Consider the following 20,457-nt stretch of genomic DNA (forward strand, 5'->3'; position numbering starts at 1 on the left):
AAGGAGACTCAAGCTCAGCAGTGCGTCGAGTATGGGTTGGTATGGGATAATGATAAATCATAAGACAGTTACACTCCTGTCTGGAGATAATTTACTTAATTATTTATCTACTATATCGGTAATGATGGGTATGATATATTTATGATTGTGAGTGGAGCTGATTTTAGCTGCTGTGGACTGTAACTTTTCGACTTCCGTTTTCCCTACTAGGCATGTTCCACCATAGGCTGCATAGGCTTACTCTCAGAATGAGTGGGTGAAACAAATAAAGATATTGAAGATTCTCGAGTAGGTTGATATGTAATTCTGATTCTGGGAAACGGTTGGTTTTGGTTTTCTTCTGTGGACTTATATCAGTTGCGTCAGCGGAGGGAGATACACCATTTCCATGGGGTTTTAATCAGTAAGCATCCAACATTACCGTTACAATGCAGATGGTATTCGTACACCAGGGCTTAAGTGATATTCATGATGATTTAGACAAGTTATCTGTATGCAAAATTTTATCTAAATCCGTTCAGCCGTATAGCGCAGTTGAATTACGAATATCCAAATATCCAAACACAAGCTTCCAGATTTATAAAATTAGTAGGATTAGTGGGATTATCAATTTAGGGGCACTTTATTTAACCGATGCGGTATTACTAAACGGGAAATTACCACAACATTTAACATTGCGTGAACGGCCACAATAACAATAACTTCCTAATAAACACTTCCTGTAATTCGTGTCTGTGGTTGCCAGACAATCCTCATTTTATGAATGCTGAAAATTTTTAGACATAGGCTCGCAAAGTACGGTAGGCAACAATGGAGTTTAGAACGTGGTGGATTTGGGCGGTAGCAGGTTTCAAGGGCCCAGAAATTCAACTGTCCAAATATAGGACTATTATACTTATAGTCCTATATTTGGACACATATATACATATAAAATATTTTTTACAAAAAAAAATCTTGAAAAGTTTGAAGTCGCTGCCAAAAAAGAAAATAAACTTAAAGAGCCTATTTGCTACACCGCCTTTAAACCAATCAATAGAAAGGACATACTCGTAGGTTTTATTTTTTTAAATTTTAGAGTAATGCATTTTTGTAAAAAAAAAAAATTTTTTAGTCTGTCTTAGCATAACTTTAAGTATTGTAATGAAACGTCCAGAAATAAAAGTAATATTTAAAACAAAAACTGTTTTAAGGTTACATTAACTCAATAGGAAACTAGGTAAATTTCAATTTAATAGAAAACCAGGAAGCGACAAATTTACAATAAAATTCAAAATATTAAAAATGGGTTTTATTCTTAGAAAATTGAGTGTTTGCTACCAAGTTCTCTATAGTTTCCCACCGTACTTACGTAGCTATTGGCCATTAACTTTACACATTGAATGACTATCTTTCAGCTTTTATAAAAAGAGGAAAGTGTGGCCACTACAGGCCCTCAGTCCATAATAAACACTTCCCGTAACAAATGAGCCATTCCACCGAATGACATTGCACGCTGCGTTGTTTACAAAAAGAAATTGTTTACGACCGAATGGTGGCAAAAACCGAAGCGAAATGATGAAAACGTGTAAAAACGGTAAACATCTTTAGCGGAGCGGGTATTTGTGTTTTGTAAGGGAACAAAATTAGAAAAGAAAAGTAAAACGACGAAGCTGCAGTGTTATTGTCCTGACAACTCTCCTAGTACTGTGACTTTTTGTAACAACAATGCCATGCTTTGGGCCGATTTCACCACTTTCTAAAAAGTGTTGGATACTTGGAAAGTCTATCAGTAAGTTTTGTCACTTCCTTACCTCATCTCATATTACAAAGATAAAACTTGTGAAGAAAGTATCACACAGTTATCAGAACGCAGTAAATAGTAGCAAACAAAAACATAACTTTAGAAACAATCTAGAATTAAATACCTAATTAAAAAAATCCTAAAAGTAGGTTCCAAATTCGCATGTATTTATGTCATCTTAGAAACTGACATAAAAGATTTTTGTTTATTTTAAATTAAAGTAACCCGAAAACTAATCTTCAACAAAAAATAATTAGGACTCCAAATGATATTAATAAAAAACATTAATTTAACCTCCAGAACCTAACTCCAATCTAACGGTATAAGGAAATCAAATGGGATCAAAATAGACTACAATTCACCTCTGTAGGTAACACGTAGAAACAATAACCGACCACATATCTCCGCGACCAACAAATATAAATCAGACAGCGAGAAAACCAAGTAACAGTGTGCGGGGAGCACAAGGCACCGCTGGCTCCCATAATTTATTAACTAGTCATAAGTGCTAAAGTGTGTACATTCATAAGTCCAGTGGAACGTGTGTTGGGCTTGGCCTATAAATAATTCAGTGTATCAGGGCGTCGGGAGCATTCCCTCCCGAGGTTTCGATTGTACACGTCTTTTACTTGCGCGGGAAATAAAGTTAATAATAATGGTGGCCGGGGAATTGCTGAGTATCATTTCGACTGTCTATTCGGTTGTAACGTAAAATAACATACACTTTGGCTCCGACCGTAAAGTTGAATATAATTTTGTGCCATGGGAGTTGGCAACGGGAACAATCTTTTGAAGGAATACGGAAAAGTTTTTTTTTTCTGCTCGTTTACGCTTTCGTTAAAATGAAAGTTAACGGTGTGAACTTTAACTCGCTAAATGGTTTGTTTATAATATTATCTGAGATATTTTTTAAGATGTCAGAGGTCAATGTTAGTCGATGTATCAGGTTGCTCACAATCTTTAGTATGAAAGCTAGTATTTCAACCAATTAAAGATTTTTTCTTGGGCTAACTTGTTAGGAGGAGGATGAAAATCCACATCCCGTTTTCTATACGACATCGTACCGGAACGCTAAGTCGCATGGCGGTACGTCTTTACCGGTATGCTAAGTACGGTGCCCAATTATAGAGTTTAGTTTGACTGTGGTTTATTTTTTTTATGTGGTGATTACAATTTTTAATGATCAGAAAACATTATTCCGGAATTCTTTATTACAGTATTTTTGGATTTATTTTTATTATATATTTTTTTAGAACATAACGTAGGCTTCCACGTAATCATAGCGAAATCTATAGTAACAGAGGTTTAAAATATTTAACAATGTAACTTTAAGAATGTTTAAATGATTTAAAATATAAGTTACTAGCCGACGCCCGCGACTTCGTCCGCGTGAAACTCGATGTAAACTTTCAATTACTACCCCTATCCTACCCCTACCCTAGCCTACCCCTAGCCTACTCCTAGCCTACTCCTACCTACCCCTACCCTACTTTTCTGGTTGATTTTTTACACCTTGTGTCCGAAAATCTCAAATATCTTACGGAACCCTATTTTTTCCAAAATAAAATTTAGCCTATGTTACTTGTGGATAAAGTAGCTTTCGAATGATGAAAGAATTTTTAAAATCGGTCCAGTAGTTTTTGAGCCTATTCATTACAAACAAACATACAAACAAAGTTTTCCTCTTTATAATATTAGTATAGATGATAATGGACGACAACTGGGCGACCACTAGTCAGTATAAAATGTGTACAATTCACAATATTTGTAAGCAGTAGTAGATATCAACAAAAATCACGACAAAGGTAGGTAAGCTCAATGTTCCAAATAAGATTTCAAAACCCCGACCACTCAAAATGGATTTGACCGAAGATAAAACGGACCCCCGTAATACCACCGTAATAAAAGTTTCTAGGGTAAGCAAAACCTTATGAAATGCTTTTAACTAAAAAGCGTTATGAACTTTAACGCATTGTACATAATCCACAATAACTATAATTGTACAGTAGAATCGACAGTAAATGCTATTAATAAGTCACATTTATATTTAAACCGATTGTTAGTATAATTATACTGTAACTAAAGAGTTATTAAATATCTTTTTAGAAAAAAATGTTTGCTGTACTTATTTTATTACATTTTATAATTATTCATTTCTTTCCAATAATTAGTTTGGATTTTTAATTATGGTTTTTCTATACTATAAAGCTAAAGAGTTTGTTTGTTTGTTTGTTTGATTGAACGCGCTAATCTCAGGAAGTAGTAGTCCGATTTGAAAAATTCTTACAGTGTTAGATAACCCATTTATCGAGGAAGGCTATATATTATTCCCTATTCCTTCGGGAACGGGAACCACGCGAGTGAAACCGCGCGGCATCAGCTAGTGTAAAATATTGTCTGCAGTAAATTTTCTTTGTACGTATTTACGCTAGTTATATTTATTTTCAAGTCAGTTTTAATGGAAATTTGAATATTAAAATGTGCAGAGATGTCACGTGTAAAAGCTAGTCCTTCACAAGTATGTACAATCGAGCGGAAATAAATGATTTATGATTTAAAGTACCGAGTCTGGTCGGGCCCTAAGAGCCTTGCGAAATTGAATCACAAACCGTCCCTTACTAAGCCATTTACGAGTGGATAACAAGACTCCCAGTTGGGTCCAGGTTTGGACCAAATAAAATTATAATTGGGGTATAATATGTGTACGGGATTACTGACTCACGATGCCATTGCATTGCTTTTCCACAAAACCCTTTTAGGACTTAACCCAAATTATCGAGCCTAAAATTGTGTTATTGCCCACTGTAATGTTTTTGTACAAAACATTTTGAAGGTAGCTACGTTTTAATCATTAGAACATCGAAATTATAATTCTATGGCAATGTTAAATATTGTTGTATATATTTCTGCGTTTATTTCATTATAGATATATGTTTTGTTGCAATAAATATATTTAAATAAATAGATGACCTAATTATACTTTGTCCAAGGATTAACGCCACCTATTGAAAATATTCCGAAGTGGCGATTCTCATACAACATTAACGATTTAAAATTTCTCAAAAGTTCATCTGTTCCTATACGTTTTCTAAAAATTTTAAACATATCGGTTAAGTTTTCGAGAGAGAGAACGAGTATGTACTCGTATGTAACAAACGTAACAAAGGTGCTGCTGATTAATGCTGTTTCGTTGTCAGAATGTATATTGTGGGATTTTTTTTCAAAAATAACATTTCATCAATATTTAGATTTTCTAGATTGGGATTTGGTTTTTAAAATGAATTATAACAATTATAATTTACACAAAGTATAAAAACTGCTTTGGGTTTTTATACTAGGTAAAGTAGGGTGTAGGGTGTGTCCAAAGCAGTTTCTATTGTAGTTGAAAATATTGTATATTACACAAACAATTTCTATTTCTTCTCATTCGAACTTATATTATTATCTTATACTCTGAAAATTAACAAAATTGTACACCATCAGATAGAGGTTATGCCACGCTGGAGCTTAAGATAAGATGTTAGCAAGTTCATTGCTTTTAAAAACGTGTTAAAACAAGACAAGCCCGTTGCCGAACGAAGATAAAAGGAGTACTTGTACGTGGGGCGGTAACTTAGTTCAGCGTACGCGCCTGAATCCGGGACTGTGACAAAAGGCTGCCTGTCCCTCGGGAACACCGAGAAATGCATTGTTGGAAAACAAACGAGTACCATCCCGACGCAGTTTGTCAATCCTACAGTATAGCTTCCGTACATAATACGTTTAATTTAGTAGTAGTAGAGCTTATTGTGATAGAGCTCGTCCGGAGAAGTATTTATTCATCAGCCAAGCAGTATTGTTGTTAATGTACCTGACGGATGTGTACAGGTAACTATTAAAATGATATTTACAACTTCTGTTCATGATTGAGTCGTGTATGTATAGAAAAAGTTATTGATATAATAGATCAGAAGATAGATTGTTATAAGACTTTAAGTATAATTTGTTAATTTACGGAGTTCTTACACACAATAATATATCAAACATATCTAAAACACTCGCTAGCGAACGACTTTTTTGCACATCCTTCTTACTTTTATATTATTTAATATAATTTTAAATATTATTATGTTTAAATAAATAAGAATAGTTAATTATACAATAATGTCACTTGTTTTGTATTTCAATCTATTTTAATTACGAGTATTGAAAATTTAAATAAGTTTAGCAGAATTCCGCACAAGTACGAGTACCTGCGTACAATTCAGAACTGTACGAGAGCTAAGCAGTGATCCTGGTATCCCATCCCAAACTTTTATATTTGAAGTTCGGACATAGTGTCGACGGGGTTATTTTGTCGCGCTGGCCACTAAGTTTCCCTCAGAAGCGTCAACACTCGGTGTCACTTTTCTTCTGGAAGTTACTTTAAAATATTTACGACTGTAACTTCAGCGGTAGAAGAAAATTTCGACGAGTGGAGTCCTACGGCAAATTTATAGCTGCCCGATAGAAACGCCGCGAACTTTCGTATAAGAGATACGTTATCTTTCGCCCCGCTGTCATTTTGTGATTTATTTGTATTTGAAATGATTTGGGATCTTTTGTAGGACTTTCGGTATTGTTGTTTTGTTTTATCGCTGCTTATACGACGCCCTACTTTGTTGTCTGGTGTTTTGCTAAGTTGGTAACGTTGCGAGCTGGAATTGGGCACCCACTTCTTAACTTTCCGTTCTTCACGTTTATTTCTTCTATAAATTAGGAGTTAATCTACAACTACACAACATAATAGGGTTGAAAATACATTTTCCAACATTATTTTTTGATTGAAACTGTTATGTTTTATTACAAAAGGTCCAGGTTACAAAAGGAAAGGCTCCTGGCCGTTCGTATCGTAAACACCTTTTGGTTTAGTTTTATGGAATAAAAAAAAATTATTTATAATAACACACTATTGAGTTAAATTATGCTTCATTTAAAGTGTTTGTATATATAAAAATATGTATTAATTTAAAAAATATGTAGCTTGTGAAAAAATTTTTACATTTATAGGACTGTTTTATTCATTTATTTATTAAAACCAATTTATTGCAATATAAGAAAGATACATAATTATAAAACATAAAATGAAACCTTATCCCCAACAGATCTCTAACAAGTAATAATAAAGAGGTAATTGTTTCTTACTGACATAATGTTTTTATGTATTTTATAAAACATGCATTATAAATTAAAATTTTGCTTCAAATAATGGTCGAAGTACTTTGTTTTCTAATAGTATTAAAAAGCTGTTGAAGCTTTGCATATTTTAATCAATAAACTCAAATGACTTTGAAACTAGTTTGCCCATTAAACAATCGATTAATTTGAATTTGTAATCGTCTACATTATAATATTTACAGACTGCTCGAGGATTTTGAATAGGTATTATATTTTCTAAATACATATTTATTAAAATTTCAACATTATTATTACTATATTTTTAAAATTTTCATGTAGGTTAAAATAGTTTTTTTTATAGCGTCGATATATATTTATTAAAAGCACAACTGTTTTAAAACAAAGTGGTAAACGGATTTGCAAGGTTTATGATATTGTTTTGTTATCTAACATATTAAAATTTTCTGTAATTAGTAAAACAGCTTATTAACAAACGACATTACTCTGCAGAAGTTTATTATGAGCATTAAATTATTTGTTTATTTTCATATTTTTCGTAAAAAACGACAAATCCATACGGCAACACCCAGACCCGATGAATATATTTATATAATCGCTAAGAAAACGTTGTTTTTTCATTAAGTAAATAAAATATAATAAAATTATAAATGTTCATTCATTGTATACCTAATATAAACAATTAAAAATACAGAAGACATAACTTTGTAATCTAAATCCAAGTTTATAAACTCGCCAGTAATTCGCACGTGAATCCTTCCCTGGGAAACTCATCAGATAAAACAATATTGGCTCTCTCAACTCGACTGTCATTCCAAAATTATTCCACCATCAAGCATAGTAAAATCTAATTTATTGTTATTAATGTTGTTCAAAACTTTATTTGATTTGGCAAAATACTCTCGGAATTGAAAGGCTAAAACTTTCGCCTTTGAATTTTCGTCCGTAAATATTTACCAAATAAATACATTAACCGTTCGCGAGTACTGATTCTGTATTTTCATAACATTTCGGAGTAGATAATCTTTTGTCAACGCCTAATATAATTAAACTAGCTGACGCCGCGCGGTTTCACCCGCGTGGTTCCCGTTCCCGTAGGAATACGGGGATAATATATAGCCTATAGCCTTCCTCGATAAATTGTCTATCTAACACTGAAAGAATTTTTCAAATCGGACCAGTAGTTCCTGAGATTAGCGCGTTCAATCAAACAAACAAACAAACAAACAAACTCTTCAGCTTTATTATATTAGTATAGATGGATGCGGCACTTTAGAGTTTAGCGCGGCGTTGTGTACACTGATGCCGAGTTAGTGGCATTTGATTATATAATTAAACAATCTTTGTATATGATTAATTTAAACATGAATTAGATTAATTAATTATTTAATAGATATGCCGTTCTGCGGGTTTATTATGTATCTCAGTGTACCATTCAAACAATGAGTCACTACATCGATTTTCGTCGTATTTTCGTTTTTGTGATCATCTTATATAGTTCTTTCTACGAAATTACCTGACTACGTCATTTTACATCAAGTGGCAATGATGTTTTGTTTTAACAATCGTCTAAAATGAATATTTCAACAAAATAACGTAAATATCAGTTTTTCGTTAAAATAACGTTACTACTTGCTACTACCAATAATAGACTAATGTTACTTTACGTAAAATTACGATTATTGTGTCATTTCGTTGAAAACACAATGTAAGACGTAGAAGTAAGTTCGTAATGTCTTCCTAATAACATAACTGAGTCTATACTTTACCCGGGCCAGTCATTTGTAACTGCAGATCGATTTTTAAACAACATTGCGCCAAAGACTCATAAATATCTTGAAAATTAAAGTTCCAAAATATTTTCCCAATAATATAATTGAGTCTATACTTTACCCGGGCCAGTCATTTGTAACTGCAGATCGATTTATCAGCGGACCACATGCGGGTATTCCGCTCAACACCTCCGCGGACAATGAAATAAAAGATCCGCATCCGCCGGGACAGATGTATGGGGACACATCCAGGGGAAGGAAGGAGTCGATTTATGAACTTGCACCCCCAATGGTATCGCGTGACAATTGGGAGGAGAGAAACAAAGGACTACCGGGCCCATTGTGCGAATTCTATTAAAAGTGACCCGGAAAAAATCGCAAATTTTTGACTGTGTTCAACGGTCTGTTAAAATTCGTCCTAATGGTTATTTTTGACGTGTCGCCCTTTTTTGCTGACAGTTGGACGCGGTTTAGAAATCTGATAATAATAAAGTCGGGGTACATAATACGGGATACATATTAAAGCCTCAATAGCTCAACGGTAAGAGCGGTCGGACTTATCACCGAGGGTTGGTGGTTTGATCCCCGCCCCGTTGGGCTATTGTTGTACCCACTCCTAATACAGTCTTTTCTGACTAGTTGGAGGGGAATGGGAATATTGGTCATATTAAAAAAATAAAATATGGCAAATATTCTTAAAAAAAAAACGTAACTACTTATACAATTTGGTGTAATTAGAGTTAACATTATTTTATCTTCATTTAAAAGTTTTACGACCCCCAGTTAAAGAATTGCGTATAGAGCACAATTTTTTTTTAAATCAAGTTTTGCCATTTATCTTTTAAATAATTATAGTATTGTTTAGCTATGACCTCCCTCCAATTAGTCAGAAAAGGCTGTGTTAAGAGTGGACAGGGATCAAACTCACTACCCTCTCGATGTTGATTTCGGCCATTTTACCGTGGGACTATTAATGCTAACATGCTGTTAATATTAAACAAAAAATACATTATTAAACTTCTAAATTCACAAGAAGAAGTGAAAGCTACATCTGTGTCAAATATATAAACAATAAATATTATATATAGACGCCGCGTGGCGCAGTGGGTAGTGACCCTACTTCCTGCATCCACGGCCGTGGGTTCGATTCCCACAACTGGAAAATATTTGTGTGATGAGCATGGGTGTTTTCCAGTGTCTGTGTGTATTTATACATTATATAAGTATTTATATGTAGTATATAATTGTATATTAATATTATAATATCAACTATCTTAGCACCCATAACACAAGCTACTCTGTATGCTTACTTTGGGGCTAGATAGTGATGTGTATTGTTTAAGTATATTTATTTATTTTATTTTATTTTAAATATAGTTACAAGTGGTAGTCATTTTACAATTCTATAACTAAACTTGGAATAAATAATATTTACGGGTTCATATTATACAATTGCGAATTATTTCGAGTACTGTACGTACTCATGAGAAATATCTTTGTTCTCGTCAAATTTATCATATTCGGCGTTGTGCTGTAGTCTACAAACGTAGCAATCTTTGACGTATCTTTGAAGTTAAGCCCTAAGGAACCGCAGGCTGACGTGACTGGCTGTGTACTGTGTATGTATACGAGATATGTACTGAACACTCAGTTATAAGCGTTGAACGTATTTATTTTCTCTTATTAAGTTTATTTCTTTAAAGTTTTTTTACCGCCTGCTCGGGAGTTCGTTGGCAAAAAATTGGGTTTTTCAGAATTTCTGCGGGATACTATACCTGTATTCTAAATGAAATTTAAGTTTCTCTGCGTGATCGAATCAGAAATGGTTGATTGACCCCCTCTAGGTGGACCGAGGATATTAAGCGGATTGCAGAGAGCCGCTGAATGCTGGCGGCTCGAGACCGTTGTGCTTGTCCATGCAAGAGGCCCATGTCCAGCAGTGGACGTCCATTGGCTGGTAATAATGATGATGATGATTCTAAATTTAAACCAAACCGATTGAGAATTTGCAGCGTGGACGATTTACAAACATAATATGCGTACACAACACTTTCGCTTTTAGAATATTACTGTGATAACATTTATATTGGAACTAACAGATGACTCGTCTTATCTAAACTGTATCCTTTAGAACTATTTGGACGATAATATACTGAAATACATTAAACCAAATTCAAATAAATTACTTTTGAATCAATAAGCTGAAAACGAGGACGGTGAGATGGATATTGGTTTTAACGCATCTACACGATGGCGTGGATGTGTCTCTGAGTATATTGTATTATTAAACTTACTTTATCTTAATAAAAACAATATAAATACACGTCTCTCTTTCTAAACAGCAGTATTTACAACGTGCTCGAAGTAATCAGACTAATTCGTAAGTGAACCTTAACGATGCGAAGCACGCGAGCTACAAATAGTTGTCGTTACAAAATCATTTGTTACGCTGATGCTTCGTAATTTATTCATGCTTCGGGCTCTGAATGAATTGGGTGTATTCCGAAGCGCAGGTGGAAAGTTGAGACGATAATAGAACAGAATCATGTTTTATTTTACTAAATTTGTTAGAATAATGTTTTCTACTGATTTTAAGAACAATGTTATATTTTATTTGCTTTTTACAACGGTTATCATGTATTTACCGTGCCGGTACCGGTTCCATCGTGTAGCAGAGAGGAAAACCCGAGCAGATCCCGGACTTGTGACCGATGGTGTAGGGTTAAGGACGTTCTTGACACTTAACTAACACGTCCCTTCTCCGCTCGTGTTATCATACATTGAAATACATATTTTTCCTGAATTCAATATATTTACATTAATATCCAATATATTTTATTTTTCTGAATTTCTTATGCGTTGTTTGTTTTGTTTTGTTTTTTTTAATTACCTCAAATATTTTCTCAAACAGAGAGAGATAGAAATTAATTAAAAATTCATACGTTATCGAGTTATAAAATTATTGTTACAGAATAACGGTCTTGTACTAACATAAGTACTACTCTGGTAGGTATTTACTGATTTCCTCCATTTTTAAGCTCTCAAATAAAACAGTAACAGGGCATTATTCCAAAACAGAATCCAATCTAAAACGCAACCCTTAAAGGGTTAACGCTTCAATGGCACCAAATGAAAAAAGGGGTATCTTTTAAACAGTCCCCAATCAGAATAATTTTATTCCGGCAAAATGATTGATCACGCTCCAATCCGTTATTTACGCACGGTCCAGTAATTAGGTTCCAAATAAAATCTGTTTGATTGATCGATCCATTTCACAGAAAATTCAAAGAAAACTGTTATCTACACTAAGAGGAATTAATTATTTGAAAGAAAGAAAGAAAGATATACCACACAGCACAATTTGCTCTTCTAATCGTCAGGACAAAATCCTGCGATGTGTGGCATAACCCAATAAAGGGCCCCAACTCCCCCAGCATAATGCTACATATAAAAAGATTAAATTAGATAAAAAGAGCATTTGATATATGCATTCTGGCTCTGAAACTGGATCGATTTGAAATATTCTTTCAATATTCAAATTATACATTATTCTTAATGAATATAGAATATATTTTATCCTCGTATTCCCGACGGGAACGAGAACTACGAAGTTATTTATAAATCTCGCTTTTCTTATTTTAATTTAGTCATTATTAAACCAATTACTTTAGTATGTAAAACACATATCTAAGTACATATTTGATAAGATATGTCTAAAGAATGAGAGTTTAAAGTTAAATGCAACATTTCATAACATACAGAAATATACAAATGCGATATTACTCTATAACGTAGGCCATGGGATAAATACAAAATCACTCGTCCCGAATACACTATAACCAATATTCATTAAGATCAAGTGTTGAATTTAAATAACTATTTAGCAAGGCAATAATGGCCCAACACTCTACAAAGCTGTTACAACATTCAAATACCTCTCGCGCTAAAATAGCCTTTATTACGAATACAATAAATGTTAATATCGGGTGTTAAAATTCACTGTTCTTGTCGCTATCTTAGTTGTACGTGCAGATGGTGATAGCTTGCAGCAATTTAATAACCATGCCTAGTTGAATACGGAGTTGGCACCGAGACGATTAGGTCACGATCACACGATCGACGTAACGTCACGCGATGTACGATTTTCTTATTCAATTCCCGTTCTTTATACCCTCTGAATGTCTACGGGAACACGCCTTTCTACTTCTTCTAGTATTTTAATGATGTTCGCGACGTTTCAGGAATTGGAATTTTCTTTTCAGTCCAGCGCTCGCTGGGGATGTTTTCTTGTGTTCGCGCTTTTCACATTTTTGTTTCCTTTCGTAATGCTGGAATGCTAAACTGTTTGGACGGCTTTTATTATTGATCATTAACTGATGAAAACTTTTTTTAAGCTACCTGCAGAATTGATACTAACAATGAATTATTACTGTATACTTTTAAATGGCGTCAATCGGTAATAAATTTTGTCATATATTATAGGACGGTTTGCTGTTTATTTGGAGAGAGATCAAGGCCACAAAAAGGTGTAAAAATTATTATTTTCTCTTTTAATAGCGATACTGCATATATAATTTCATTTTTTAGCCATAAAGATTATATTAAGCCAAATAATATAATCTTTATGGCTACATATGATTTTTTTCAACCTCAATACTAAATATACACAACTTAAAGAACTACAAATAGAATTTTTAGTTTTCTTTACATTTATTTTTCATGGAAGCCGAACGATATTTTGAATTAATTTTTGTATAGGTTAATTAAAAATACAGAAGCCATGTTATCATACAGTACTTAATTCTGTGTTGAAATTGACGTTAAAAAGGTTAATTACACGCTCTCTGTGTATGCATAATTAACAATAATTAGCTTTTATTTAAATCGCTTTATGACATGATATTGATGGGCTTTCTTTTTACCTCGTGTGTTAGTAGTTGATATTGATACTAAATATATTTTTTAATATAATTATAATATGAAAAAATGCACATTATGGTATATATCAAGTCAAGGATATCAGGTTAGATGTCTAATAAAGATAATATTGTATTGACGTTCCATAATGAATGTCTGTTACTGAGTTAACTTTAACTAAATTAAATAATGACGTATAACAATACTGTAATGGTTTTTTTATAATAATAATAATAGGTATAAAAATGTTATCAGCTGTTTTACATTCAATGAATTTTGAATTTGAATTATATAAACTAAACGCAATCATACACATACTTTCTAGTCAGTGTGCTAACAAATGTTTATGAAAGATGTGAATTGGGGTTTTCAAAATAATTTTAATAAATAACTAAAAATATAAAGCTCAAACTACTACTAAAAGTAATAAACCCAGCATAAAGTTAAGCAAACAGCAAACTAATTTTCAGTGGGAGCATTTAGAAGCACGAGTATGTAATGTAAGCATAAATGTTGTTTTAGTCAGTATATATATGAAAAAGAGTTTCCAAGTAGGTCTTAATGATCCTTAAGCTAAGCAAACTTCAAAACTAATTTTCAGTGGGATACTGTGATGGCACGTGTATATGTGTAATGACGTCACGTGTCGTCACTGGTCGTCGCCCAATGTGACCGGAACCTTATTCGCAACCGCAGCGCCAACTTCCGCCTGGCAACCGCAGTAATTCCCTTCCGATCTTGTTCCAATACATCCCATCCACTTTCACACTCCACATTAGCAATATGAGTTGTGTAACATAAGTGCTTCTATTTTGAGCAACTATGAACATATCTATAACTCAAATTCAGTTTATTTAGGCGTTGTTCGTTTTGCGTTTTCATTTAGATGATTTATTTTTCTATGCAATATGATTTGTTTTAAATTTGTATGTAAGTGTCAACCGAGGATATTCCGGTTTATTGTAGGATTGTTTATTGCCTTTGCCTTGGTTTTGTCAGTTAAATAATTTGATCATCATCTTTTCGCATTGATTTTTGATTTTCATTATTGTGATACAATACCTTCGTATTTAAAACTAGTCTTCGTAGTCGAGTAAACTACTAAAAAGCCTATTAAAACCAACTCCACGACATAATTAATTCACGAAAGTATTTCGGAGGGTTGCGTGCACAATGTTTACAGGGCAATTGTAATGGTTGCTAACATCAATTAGTTGTATTTGCCGAGTAAACTGAGGTGGCGGGCAAATTATGTTTGTGTCGGTGCTCGTGTAAAAACACCTTGTTGTGTTGTTGTTGTGACTACAACTTCAGATTGTGCTGTGTCATGCCTATTATTTATTTTTTCACGGGCGTGTTTGTTAAGCTTTTTACAGACTTTTATTTAACCGAGCCTGTTATTATGTTTGGGTGTATTTTGAATGCTATATTTTGAAGTGTTTTGATTGTATTCTTACACATCTTATAGGTGATAAATATGGGGAGATGATGATGATGATGCCGCCGAAGTAGCTAGTATAGACTAAACAAATCAAGAAAGGCTTCGACTTCGGTATTTTATTTTTGTTGAATTTTTAGGCGCTATCTACATGATAAATCACCTCTTAAATAGCTTTTTTTTCTAGATGCTTTATTCAAGGTACTTTGTGTCAAAATATTACATAATTAATAAAATATTACATTATTAATTTATGCCTTGACAAAACTTATAAGCTCATTTAGGCCTAATTTTATAATGCTACTCTAATACATACATTCCATTTGGCTAAACTGACGACTCATTGGCACGTAAATACACTATGGTGTCAAAAGAAATACATTTCGTTTTGTTATGTAAAAACAAATTAAATCAATCCATAACACCAACTAAATGTTAAGCAAAGACCAGCAATTTTGTCCGTCCAAATTGAAATATGCATCAGCCCCAAAATCCACCAGATCCAAATTTAGGTTTTCAATTAAGAGACATGAATAACCTAAACATAAAACGAATTCCAGCGCGTAATATTTGGGGGATAAAAGAATAAGCATCAATCGTGACAGGACGACATAAAACGAATAAAATTCGGGCGAAATGGTCCAGTACAGCCTAGCCTTTATGGTTGTATTTTTCATAAAAATAAAGCGAAGCCATCCAAAAATTTTAGGCGAAATTTTCCATCACCGAAGCCACGGAAGGCCGGCCGATAATTAAATTCGACTCATCAAAAGCCTTTTAGTGACGTGCCCATATCCACCAGTAACTATCGATGACGGTTGATATGTACATTTTGTTAATTAAAATACTTCAGTGAAACACTTTCTAAAAATAATTCGCGTCAAATGTTTGTGACTTTATAAAGGTTGGTTTACACACTATCCGGAATAAAAACTATTTGATACAGGATGATAACTATTTTATAATAATTATATGACCTCAACAGCACCAGGCTCATAAGAAATGTACGAGTGTTTTAGTTCAATGGTGAATAACTTTAAAAAGGCTACATCAAAATAACACTTCTTGTCTAAAAACTTATGCCATAACATAAAACTTTTAGGTAGAGTTTTTGCAAAGTTTAAATCAATAGTATGGAATTACATATGTTTTATACATGACTATTTATGTTCGCGCTATGGATATTATCTTACTCTTTGTGTTAAAAATCAGGCAAAGCGTAAATGAGGCAAGTCTAGTGTTAAGACAAATAAGAATTCGTATGTTTTAGTGAGGTTACAAAGGATTGCAATTGCATTGCTGTGTTGCAGAGTCGACATCTTCTCTGGTAAAGAAAAAGAAGTTTGAAAATAAATTTCGAAAATATTTTCATGAGTGTATTTAATTGGATAAAAATAAAGCTGTTAAATAAAATTATTCATTATACATAATTAACATTTGGTTATATTTTATATGCGATATAACTGAATAGTCCTTAAGGATAAACGTACCTTTAAGGATTTTATTACAAGTATGTTGACAAGACATATTTCCCGATGCTCTGTTTCAACAGAAGCGAAGGGTTCGGTATCATCGAGTGAATTATATAGATTTGTCGATGATGCCCGCGCCTGCTCCCAGAGATGATTGGATCGGGTGGAAGGCCATTACAAGTTGAAGAGTGCAATTTGTCGTGTCAGCCGTTTTGGTTTGGGCTTGATTTCTTTCTGCACGTAAATGGGGTATCAATATTGATGGGGCATTGATTTCTTTGGAAAATTATCCCCATTTCAGATACTAGCATGAACCGTGTTGATGGATTATTATTCATGTAGTCCTCAGTTTTATTTAAGTTTTTAAATAGAATACCTATATTATAAAATACCTATAATTATATAAAGACTTCAACATACGATACTATTACCTATAATATAGTCGTTTGTGCGTGGGAGTCTAAGCTTTAAATTAAGATCTTTAGTGGGCTATTAAATTTAGGTTTTTGTTGATGATGGTAATTCTTTATATTGTGTGCCATAAATGTAGTTCCATTTAAAATACTAACTATATACGTTATACTCACAGATTAAACATATAGAGCGCACGAAACATGACGGTGTCGTAGCCGCTCCAAATACAAAATTTAAAAACGAATACATTCTCGAGTCAGTACGACACGAAGCGTTGCATTAGTAATATTCAATGTTATTCAAGAAAAATGATGTCTTGTGTTTTTCAATATTTTAAAATCTAAAAAAATGATGGAGTATTGTTTTATTAGTAATTGTTGATTATTACATTCATGTACGTAATTGATGTTAGTGTTAAATTTTGAAATACAAATTATGAAAACAGTTTGTATATGCAGATGTCAAGAAGATGCGTGACGTTTGGGGTTTTTATGGGTTTCACCGGCTTCACCACGCTGCTTGTAAAGACTCACTCTGGATCATTCTTTACTCTGTGGTTATACTGTACAATTAATATCATACCGGCAAAGTCAGGTGACTTTACCCACGTAGAAAAAGATTCCGACGAACTGATAACTTCCTCCTTTTTTTGAAGTCGTTTAAAAATATACTGTTATTCCAGATTATGACTTGACCCACGTAAATCCTGATCGCGATTAGTTATAAATTTAAAAATTGTAGATTTTTCCAGACTCATTAACTAATAGCCTTTAGAGTTATAAATAGAATAAAGGTTGACATTTATACTAAGTAGTCAGACTTTACGGATGGATTTCATTCTTTAACAAAAATAACGTTTTAAAACAATATATATTAATTTTTGTCAAAATAGACAAAAATAATTGACATTTTATTAGTAAAACGACATTGAAAAATACCAAGAAAAAATAACAATTACGTATGTTTCATTTATCATTTAATAGATGTTAGTGTGTAAACGGTTATAATACACGAAAGCCTAAAACGCGTTAACATAATCCCACTTAACGACGTGTCGAAATAATCGCGCCAGTCACGCGACTACGAGCAAGTAAATAAAACTTCAGTTTTACGAATCCGCGAAACTCATAAGGAAACCTGTTGCTTAATAAAGTATTAACGATGATTGATGGATTCTTGGCCAGAACTTTATTTGCCGGCGAGTCGTTCGTACGTTCGTTTCCTAAGTAACTTAGTTTTGATTTTATCGTGAAAAAGTTTTCAATCCGCCAGCAGGTACCTACGTCGATAGAGGAAAATGCAATCGGTGGAAAGTGCAACGCTATTGCATTTTTCTACTTAAAGACAAAAAATAATATTTGTTAGCAAAACATTTTATTTTTGTAATCAAGAAAATTAAAACTTAACAATACACGACATTCATGATTCGCTGAGTATTCTTATAGGTATTTTACGATATTATTATGTAACAACTTTTATTTAGCATTGATTGCCTTTTTTTGTAAAGTTCCAAATTATCAACCCATATTCGACTCACTGTCTGGTTTAGGCCAATAGTTCACCCACGCTGGTCCATTGCGGCTTGGCAGACTTCACACGCGCAGATAATTAAAAAAATTCTCAGGTATGCAGGATTGTTTTCCTTCACCGTTCGAGACACGTGATAATTAATTTCTTATAATTTGGAGGATTCGAACCCACGCCCTCCGGAATCAGAGGCAGAGGTCATATAGACTGTTATAGTCAAATTCCAACTTATTTATATATTTTTTTTAATAAATCAATATAATACAAAACCATATTTAGAACAAAGCATTATAAACAATTAAGGTTTTTCTGTTAACAGGTACTTCTGAAATATTTAGTTGATATATTTTAGAAGTCAGTTTATTATAGTTTACAACAGTAAATGAGACAATACCCTAATTTAGGACATATTTATTAAGCAAATACGTTTATTGGTCAGTTTTTAAAAATTAATAAATATATCTAAAGACAGTCGTCCGTTGAATATTAACTTTAGTCGCGTTAATTTTTTTCATTTTCTTTCTAATAGTTACCGAACCGGTAAAAGTTTTAATCACTCTTGTCCCATCACTATTACAAGTTATTCCGTTTAAGTTTCTATAATTTCCTCGGGGGTTAACTTGGGGTATATATTGGACCGCGAATTACTTTACCCTTCCGGACGCGAGGGTCACTTTATGTATTGAGTGGAAATAATCCGTCGTGGACTTTCACAAATAAAACATGCCACAAGAAAATATTCGAACTAAATTGTAATTATATAGTATCCAATAAATTCAATATCCAGATATCCATATTGATATTAAATGTTTAAACAAAGTTTTACGTAATAAATCACCAATAAATTTGGAAATTTTTATTGTTGATTGATGATGAATGAACGCCGCAGTACCGAGTAAACAATTTAATATCTAAAACATAATTTGACAAAAGGTTTTGTGCGCAGAATGATTGTCAAAATGAACCCAATCAATAGTGAAGTGGCCAGCCCCTCGTCATATCGTGACGTTTTCGAAAATTGCCCGCGGAAAATTATAGAAATAATTTGATTTGTGAAGGCAATATCAATATTTAACCAGCCACCGGTCACGTTGGGTACTCGAGGCCCCCGATAAATTGCTATAAAATTTTTACTTACTCACAAAAGATTTTTCGTCCGGGTCGAGTGGACTCCGGCCCCTTTATTTTGAGAGGGTAGACGTGTTCTATTACGGAAGGAAACATCCAGTAAAATGGCAATATAACAAGTTTACTGAAAGATATTTCGGACAAGCTTACGGGGACAAATTTTAATTAATGGCCTTACCCTTTACGATGCCCCTGAATTGTAAGGTCACTATGTAGCTTGGAAAATCCCTATGTATCGTGTTATAATGTTTGTATATGTACTTATTTTACTACGCCATTAAATTATACTTTCATTTATGATCTGTAAATGTGAGTCGTATATGTACATACATTACTATTGTTGTGTAAATGACTACGAAGCTTAAAATTAGACTATAACTTTTTGGTTAGAACTAAATATTAAAATAACTCTAAATAAATATTTTCTTATTCAGATAATAATTATTTATGTTACGCTTACCTCCTCTATTTTCGCTGTCCGCTGGTTTCACCTGTATTGCCCGGTTCATCTGCAAAAGAAAATTTACACGTAAATTTACGTAACACCTTTTTATAAATTCAAATCCTTTAATGTGTTTGCATTAGCTGCTTAGAAACTTAGTAAATATTTTATTATATAGACGATTACATCAGAGCTTAGTTGATTCAATAATTCAATAGTGGCACACGTATTTTTGATGACGACTAAGAGGCATAACAAAACAAACTCGCAGTCAAATTAAAAATGTAACGATTATATAAATCACGTTTAAAAATACGTCCTTATTTTCGATAATAAAATATTGTGACAACTAATGCCTAATGTACCAACAAAGTTGTGCATAGGGTTAAACGTTCCTCTGAATTCCGATCGTA

General features: G+C 33.1%; 1 protein-coding gene across 1 annotated transcript in view; it reads right to left on the bottom strand.

The window, feature by feature from the left end:
- The window catches only part of LOC112047644 (CUGBP Elav-like family member 4), a 251,037-nt gene extending 230,931 nt beyond the window's left edge, over positions 1-20,106 (bottom strand). The window contains exon 1 of the mRNA XM_052883728.1: positions 20,063-20,106. The gene's annotated coding sequence lies outside the window, so the exon portion shown is untranslated. The remainder of the gene's footprint in view (positions 1-20,062) is intronic.
- Positions 20,107-20,457: the final 351 nt, after the last annotated feature.

Source organism: Bicyclus anynana, chromosome 9 (genome assembly GCF_947172395.1).
Source record: "Bicyclus anynana chromosome 9, ilBicAnyn1.1, whole genome shotgun sequence".
Taxonomy (NCBI): Eukaryota; Metazoa; Arthropoda; class Insecta; order Lepidoptera; family Nymphalidae; genus Bicyclus; species Bicyclus anynana.